At 39.9% G+C, this 8,862-nt stretch overlaps 1 long non-coding RNA gene across 1 annotated transcript in view; it reads right to left on the reverse strand.

Moving 5' to 3' along the window:
* The window catches only part of LOC107734390 (uncharacterized), a 9,599-nt gene extending 8,167 nt beyond the window's left edge, over positions 1-1,432 (reverse strand). The window contains exon 1 of the long non-coding RNA XR_001639086.1: positions 1,419-1,432. This is a non-coding gene — a long non-coding RNA (uncharacterized LOC107734390). The remainder of the gene's footprint in view (positions 1-1,418) is intronic.
* Between the last annotated feature and the right edge of the window lie 7,430 nt (positions 1,433-8,862).

Genomic DNA, 8,862 nt, shown 5'->3' on the forward strand with positions numbered 1-8,862 from the left:
ACACAGTGTCTTCACAACATGGCGGCGGCGGTGGCAGCAACAATAACGTTACTCCTTCTTTCTTAGCATAAACATTTGGGCAGCATTATGCAAATCTTCCCACACAGTGACGTAGACATGTGGGGGCGTGTTTAAATGAGGCATTTTAGGAGGGCGTGGACGAGTCTTAACTTTTATAAAGAATATCTCTTTGGGTTTGAGACTTTAGTCTTTGCAACTTTAGGGATCTTATCTATTCACGAACAGCTTGTAACACTCCAAAGAGAAAGGAAAACTTGAAATTGCATCATATGACCCCTTTAACAATGGCACCCTGTTGCTAAAATGTCCTTTCAGGCCATAGTCACTGTACTGTGCTGTACGTCATGTATCTAATGATCTAGAAGTGGACAGTGAATTACAGTAAAAGAAAGAAGAAAGAAAAATCTGAAAGAAACAAAGAAATCCGTATTAGCAACAATAATAGTGATGCTTGCCTTATCAACTAATTTATTTAAATGAATGCATTTATTTATTTCAGCTCAGTTTTAGATTTTTCCCACAATAAAGACTGCTGAATCTTCTGCCTTATTTGTTGTTTTTCATACATGCTCCATGACAAATCATTTTAGGAGAGACTATGTGGGCGGTTAACCAGGCAACTGAAATTTCACTCATGCCAAATGCGATTACGATCAGTTGTGTGCTGCTAACATTACTGAGTGAGAATTAATCCACACTACACCTTTCAGCAGTCTGCGTGTCTTACACAGTGTGAATGCAGTCGTACAGCCTTATTCTGAGTGTGTGGGTGTGAGAGTGTGTCAGTGTGTGGGTGTGAAGGACGAGAGGTGCAGAGTTCAATGCTAGGTTGATAAACCACTCCAGGACTGGGGGAAAGGGATTGTTTTCTATGCAGTGAACGCCTTGGTGAGGAATAGTTTTTCAGCACATCACAGAAGTAGATATTTATTCAAAAGTGTTGAATAAGTCTTATTTACTGAACTGTGTAGCGCAGACAGCAATTAAAGATCTGGGGTGGTAACCATAAGATCGTCGGCATGACCCACAACGCTCCCAACCTGTATGTTATTGTTCAATAAAACTAAAACTATTAAAAATGTTTTAGTTAATTGAAATAATGCTGAAATAAAATGAAATATAAATATTACATGTACTTAAACTGAAAAAAAGCTTAAAACTTAAAAAAACTGAAATGAAAATAAAAAATGTTGCCTTGTCTAGTATTAAACATACAACATAAACTGAAATACAAATAAATTAAAGTTAAATAAGAATATAAAAAAACAATAAAAATGTCAACCTGTATCAATGTTATTATTGTTAAATAAAATTAAAACTATTACAATTTGTTTTTGTTAATTGAAATAACGCTAAATAAAAAGAATTGTAATATATATTAGATGAAAAACATACACTTAAATGAAAATTAGAAGTGTTGCCTTGGCAACTACCTGAAATAAAATAAATAGAAATAGAAGTACTAAAATTACTAAAACTGAAATGTAAAAAATCTAAATAGGATTATTTAAAATAATAATAATATTAATAATAATAATAGTAATAAGAATAATGGAAAAAGCACCAAATTAGCTTAAATTAAAATTAAAACAAAAAATGAAAATATAAAAAGTTAATAGTAAATAACACTAAAACAACATTGAATTGTATGCCACAAAAGACAACATTTTTATAATTAAAGTCAATGGGGTTCAATAATGTTTGGACACCAGCATTCTTAAAAATATCTTCTTTTGTGTTTTCCACAGAAAAAAAGAAATGCAAACAGATGAAATAACATTAGTGTGCATAAATGATGGCAGAATATTAATTTTTGAGTAAACTATCCCTTAAACCACATGTTCTCAAAGAAGTACTGGCCCTTTAACTAGACATGCTATGTTGCTTGCAGGTCACAGAAACACATTTATGGCAATAAATAAAGATCCTAAATGGATAGTTCCAGCTCTAAATTCAATCTGGAAAGCGTAAACAGACCATAGTTAGAGTAATGAACTATATCACTTGGTGAAGACACTAAATAAATTGAAGACGATAAATCGAATGATTTATTGCTATTGCTACTGCTTCATAAAAGCAGTAGGTTGTGAGGGGGCCTGTGATTTTACTAGTTAAGGGGGTGTTCTGCTACACATGGTGCCTAACGACAACCCTTAACCATGGTGAAATCACAGTAACACGTGGTCTCTTGTGGCTTATTGCTTTATTATATCCTCACAAGCCTGCTGTTTACATCATGCAAAGCTTATAGCTGGAGGGTTAATATAGAAGGCTTGTGCTGATTTGTCACAGATGTGCAAGAAAATTGTTCTTTACTACAAATAAACAAAACATGTTCCCCAACCTAAACAAGTAAATTACACTGAGAGACTATAAAGACAGAGTCTTAATCTTGTGCCTCTGGTTCTTTGTAAAACGCTCTCTGAGGAGAAGGTGAGTTATTTGCCACTGCTAGAAATGCAATTAGGGCTGCAGGGCTCAGCTATAAGTGTCAATCACTGCTGAACGATATTCCAAATATAGTGTGAGGTTAATGAACTAATGACAGGCTGAGCAACAAACATGGACTTCGGTTAATTATCCACATTTAATAGGAACGACATGATGGCAGAACCATCACTTTACAGCGGCATGTGCCACAACTATGTCTGTCATATCCTTCCAAAGACAATGTTGACTGTCTCAAGGAGCACCTTATGTTAATTATATTGACAGAGGTGCCAGTTTTTTCCAGACTGTTGCTGTCATCCTTTTGTATAGGAACAAGGCCTGGGTGTTTTTTTGTCTTTGATTGTGCAGTGCATGACAGAAACTGTCAAAAGCCAGCTGATGATTCTATAAAACATCAGAGCTGAGTCAACTGAATATCATTCATACTACTCATATTCATACTATACAGAACATACTTTTTAATGGTTGCAATGTAAGTTTCAAACCAAACTTACCAGACAGTATGCGATTTGGGATGCAGCTAATGACTTAAAGGGGTCATATGATGCTATTTTAAAGATCATTATTTTGTGTATTTGGTGTAACAGAATATGTTGACATGCTTTAATGTTCAAAAAACACATTATTTTTCAAATACTCTACATTATTGTAGGTCCTCTATGCCCCGCCTCTGTCAAACGCTTCGTTTTCTACAAAGTCCCTCCTTCCGACAACCGCAGTCTGCTCTGATTGGCCAGCTGACCCAGTGCATTGTGATTGGCCGAACACCGCAAGCACTCGTCGTAAATGTAACGCCCCTTACCATAATCGCGAGCTTCATCTTTCAAAATAAATGTAAAGACAGTAAATAATGTCATTAGTTTTACCATCAGTTCAAGCCCGAAAGGGGAACAGAGTCACGTGACAGACACAGTGATGAAGCTGGTATGTGTTTGCAGTACACAAGCCACGGTTAAGACAGCTGACTCCACTGTGATGTGACCCTGTCTCTCTCTCTCTCACACACGTGCGCACACGCACACGCACACACACACGCACACACACACAAACGATGCGCAAACCTCCGCATTTGAACAGTCAATAGCAAATACTTAAACTAATAACAAAACAGTCGCTGATTCAGAAGCGCCAGATTGTCATAGCAAAGTCAGAATTACCTCCTCTCCTAGGTTCACGAAACGGTCGTCCATAAAATGCATTGCTGTTCTGTTGTAAGTGATCTTAAAGATTCCTAAATGCATCTACTTTCGGAAGGCCAAATAAAGTGCTTTTGCTTTAGCCTAGAAACACACAGCGTCTCCCTGACATGCTGCTTCAACACTAACTGCGGTTACTGAAACCACGCCTTCTTTCTATGCGTGCACATTTGGGCGCATTATGCAAATATTTCCACATAGTGAGGTAGATATGTGGGGGCGTGTTAGAACGAGCCGTTTTAGGTAGGCGTGGCAGAGTCTTAACTTTGATAAAGAATATCTCTTTGGTTTTGAGACTTTAGTCTTTGCAACTTCAGGGATCTTATCTAAACTCAAAAGACTGCAAGTTGTAACTATATAAGAACATAACCATGTTGATTCAGGGCAAATTACCTTGCAACAAACCTGCTCTGGTTGTAGTCCTAAAATCCGGAAGGGGATTAGCATATTCAACCCATCGGTTCCTTCTGGAATTTCCTAGAACAGTAAAATAATGTCTGTGGTTAATAATCAATGTGAAAGAAGAAAATTTCACATTTTGTTTTACAAATTAAACACAACATAAACATGCTCCGTGGCGTGGAGGCAATAAAGTGCAATAAATTAAAGTGTGATTATCCCGTTTATACCATGGTCACTCAACAGTAGTAACAAGTTGAAATTTGGGATGGATGAAATAGAATCAGAAAGAGCTTTATTGCCAAGTGTGCTTACACACACAAGGAATTTTCATTGGTGACAGAAGCTTCCAGTATACAGATGTATGTATAGGTATATTGATACTGATGTGGTATTGAAAGTATTGATACTCAAAAAAAAAAAAAAAGTAATTGTACATTGAAAATGCAATTAAATTCATTTAAAGGGGTCATATGATGCGATTTCAAGTTTTCCTTTCTCTTTGGAGTGTTACTGAACCTTAAAAATTCAAATGGATCATGTTCTGTTCTGTAAGTGTAGTTAATATAAATCATACACTGTCAGTAATGAAAATGAACCATGGTTTTACTACAGTGACCATAGTTCAGTATAGTTCTAGTACTTGTAATAGAACAGCAGTGACCTCAAATTTACCATGGTTACACTACAGTAACCATAGTTTTACCATGTGTAAACAAAAACATAATGTTAAAATGCCTTTCAAATATGTTAAGTGGGTATTATTAGCTACCCATTTTACTCTTAGTAATAATTTAAAAGTTCAGTTCAGTTTGGCATGGACTATACTGGCCTTTGAAAGTAAAATAAGTGGTATCGGCCATCCCTAAAAATGTGTAATTTTTCGTCAGTTACAGTTCGTTAGATCTAGCATTCTGCACGCTTTAAATCAGACAGCAGTATGAAGTAGTGAGGTAAGATTACATTTAGTAGAATTAGAATACATTAGAATACAAAGTCCCTTTAGACTATATCTAAAGTCTTTGACATAACATTTATTTAATGAAGAGAGAGAGAGAGACTGTGCGTATGAAGCCTCTTTCTACTAAAAGTGAAGCAGCAAGTTCAAAAACAGCGACGATACCGTTACTCCCTCGTTGCTGAGAATGTAGCGCGACGTTGACAAGACGTTTTTGTGCTCATAAGTGTATCTCTCGAGTGCTTGTTAATGTGTGTGCTACAATGAAGGTAGCGAATTAATATAGAACGGTGATTAAACTGACTGGAACTCCTTGTGCATTCAATGGTTCTAACGCACCTGTCCACTTTTCAGTCAGTCAGAATCAAGTAGGCTTTTCAGACAGACAGTGGTATATGTTAAGTAGCTACTTACCCATAATGCATAGTCTTTTACCTTGGACATTTCCCTCAAGTTTTCTTAAAGTTCTTTTTTTTTTTTTTTTTGCTTCAAAACAGAGTATGTAATGCAGTAATTCTTCTAAGACCTGATTAAAACTTTTACTAAAGAAGATGCCTATGGATAAAATGAACAGTAGTTTCTCCAGATAAAAGATTGACTTCATAAATACCAAATGTAATAGAGCTGATTCAGTGGGGCGGATTTATTCAGGCCCCCGGAGACTCGTTCAAAGACACACTGCTTACACTGCATTACTTAACAACAATGCTGCAATGTTTCAACAGATAACATATGGATTACATCAGCATTCCAAATACGGATCACATTAGCATTCTGAGCCCAGTGCAGTCAAAAGAGGTGACAGATTAAAGGACAGGGAAGGTGGAAGGATTTTAATCGGGATAAATGGGAGGGAGGGACTGGCCTGCCTCTCTCTGTCTGCCTGGCAGTGAATGGACACTGGCACTGTGTAATATATCATCCTTCATTTTATCTGCCTTTCCCATTTCTCTCCTACCCCGGCTCTGCCAAAATCACATCCTCACCGTTTTATTAATATTCATGGAGTGTCACCTTTAATAAAATACACTCAGTGGTAAAGTACCTCATAAAGAGCTTGAAACCCAGCACTGGGTTACCGGCCCATTTAAATGCAGTCAGAAAAGGGTGAGATATTGTTCGGGTTTTTCACACTGGGCTTAACCCCGGGTTATCGTCATTCTAAACCCCACTTTTAAAGGGGTCATATGATGCGATTTCAAGTTTTTCTTTCTCTTTGGAGTGTTACAAGCTCTTGGTGCATAAAGAAGCGGCTAAAGGAACGTTTACACTAGTAAATTAGAAGCGGGGTTAGCACCGCTTTTACACGGCGTTATGAAACCATTGCAATACCAAACATGTACAGTATGAAAATGTTAGATGATTAGCAACAGACACCCAATCACTGCCTCATATTCACGTTGGACCATCACGGAAATACTGGATGGAGTTGTATAAATAGTTGTTTCAGTGTTTGAGGGGAAGAATGTCAAAAGTCAACGGAAAAAAATGCATCAGGAGTGGAGAACACAACATTTCATTCTTACCTTTGTAGTCTGAAAAGTTAATTCATAAAAAAATGTGATAGTACAGTTGTTGGCAATATATGCATGCGCAATGCTAAGGCCATTATGTAAACAGGTGGCATGCTGCGTTCGTCCAGTCAAAGGATACTAGGGCTTTTTTCACAATCACAAATAGTTAACTGGGTCATTTTAAACTCTGGGTAAAAGGATCCAGGTTTCTCCTGCTTCACATTTCAAACTGCTCATAATTTACACGAAGTTAACAATAAATCCTCGGTATTCATAAACACTCCGGTTACTAATGTAACCTCGGTTCCCTGAGATAAGGGAACGAGCATTGCATTAACACGCTTATGAGGAAACTCCTGTTTGCTCTGATACTGAAGTCTGATTTGTTCACGTTCATGTAACTGCACAAACAAATGGCGCTTCAACCCGGCAAAAGGGGAGGAGCCGACTGCTATATAAGTCAGCTCAGCGCCATTTGTCAGTGACAGCCATCGACTCGCGTGCAGTCTTATAGCACGGCAGCTTATGCAACACTAGTTCCCTTATCTCAGGGAACCGAGGTTATGTTAGTAACTGGAGCATTCCCTATCGAACGGTCTCTCCCATTGCGTTAACATGCTTCCAATAGCGCCGTGCTATAAGCAAGTGCAGAACTAAGCCGCTCTGCGAACCCAGCCCCTCACAGCGGGGATTAGGTGAATTAAGCAAACAAAATCCATGCCTGGAGGGCAGGGACATCTAAGCTGTAAAACCTCGTAAATGTTAACGGCGATGACCAGCCGGCGACCGCACAGCTATCATCAATAGAAATCCCACTGGACCATGCCCTGGAAGAGGCCATCCCTCTGGTGGAGTGGGCCCTCACCCCGATAGGAAACTGTAAGCCCTCTAAGGCATAAGCCAGGGCTATAGCATCAACTAGCGAGATAGTTACTGCTTCGTAACTGGCAGCCCTTTAGAGCGGCCTCCGAAGCATACAAAGAGTTGCTCTGAGTGCCGAAACGGGCCAGAGTGCTCAACGTACATTCTAAGAGCCTGAACTGAGCCATTCGTGGGCCAGGGCATCTCGCTGATTCAAAAAGTAAACTGGGCAGTGAAATTTGTCTTCTGAGGCGAAGAGGTCTACCTCTGCCTTCCCAAATCATTTGAACCAATTGGGGATGTAGTCTCCATTCTCCTGGCACTACATTACCCTTGGACAGCATGTCCGCTCCTTGGTTTAGTCTGCCCGGCACATGAACTGCTCTCAGCGAGAGGAGATTGCACTGTGCCCATAAAAGGAGGCATCACGCCATCCTGTGAAGGGAGCATGACCTGAGGCCGCCTTGATGATTTACAAAGGCTCCGGTACTGTGGACCCGAGAACGTGAGCATCGTTGTCCTGTACTGAAGTTTGAATAATGACTCTGAAACGAGGTGGCCTGCAAGCGAACTGGAGCGAGTAACCTTGTTCTGTGTTTTTTACAACCCAGCTTGACACATCCGGGATGGCTTTCCAAGCATTCCTGGAGCCGAATGGCAAGCGGTCTGAGTTTCTTGATTGACAGGTCGCCGCACGGGGGCAGGGAACTGACAGTCGAGGTAGTGAGAAGAGGAGAAATGCTCTTTTGAGTATGTGGGTCTGCTATCACAGCAGTAATTTTGTTGGGCACGCACTGAAGGGCGGGTCCACTTTGAACAGAGCTTCCATCGCCCACTAGGCTATGGAGAGCAGAAGCGAGCTTTCTTTGAGGGATGTACGGCCTCGGTGGGACATGACTCTTTCTTCTTCCTCTCTGCATATTGATCAGGATGGCTTTTGAGGCTCAGGATCCAGCGTCACTGGGGTCCTTGACGCTTGGGAAATGTGTACTTTTTCGCCGCCTGCAAGCGCTGTGCAAGCCCAGGCTCTTGTTTTGAAAGAGGCTGGGTCTTTGAGGGCGCAGCTTTAGCAGACTGCTGAGCAGATGGAGCCTTCTGGCGACTTGAAGCAGCCGCTCGGATCGCTTCGGTTTCTGAACTGGATCATTTTGGCAGGAAGTGACGCATGACCTGTGAAGACTTCTGAGCTACTGTAAAGCGTTCGGCAAATCCAAACCAAACAAATCCCTTAGGAGAGACTGGGGAGTTGGGGAAGTCGACCCTGTCAGCGTCCCTGCTCTCCATTAAAGGGGTGGTTGATTGCGATTTCACTTTTTTAACGTTAGTTTGTGTGTAATGTTGCTGTTTGAGCATAAACAATATTTGCTAAGTTACGAAGTGGAAAGTTCAATGCAAATGGAGATATCATCTTTTAAAATAATGGCAGTTTAATGCCTACAAAAACGGCTCGTAGGGACTACAA

Source organism: Sinocyclocheilus rhinocerous, unplaced genomic scaffold (assembly GCF_001515625.1).
Source record: "Sinocyclocheilus rhinocerous isolate Xijiao unplaced genomic scaffold, SAMN03320098_v1.1 scaffold853, whole genome shotgun sequence".
In the NCBI taxonomy this organism is placed as follows: domain Eukaryota; kingdom Metazoa; phylum Chordata; class Actinopteri; order Cypriniformes; family Cyprinidae; genus Sinocyclocheilus; species Sinocyclocheilus rhinocerous.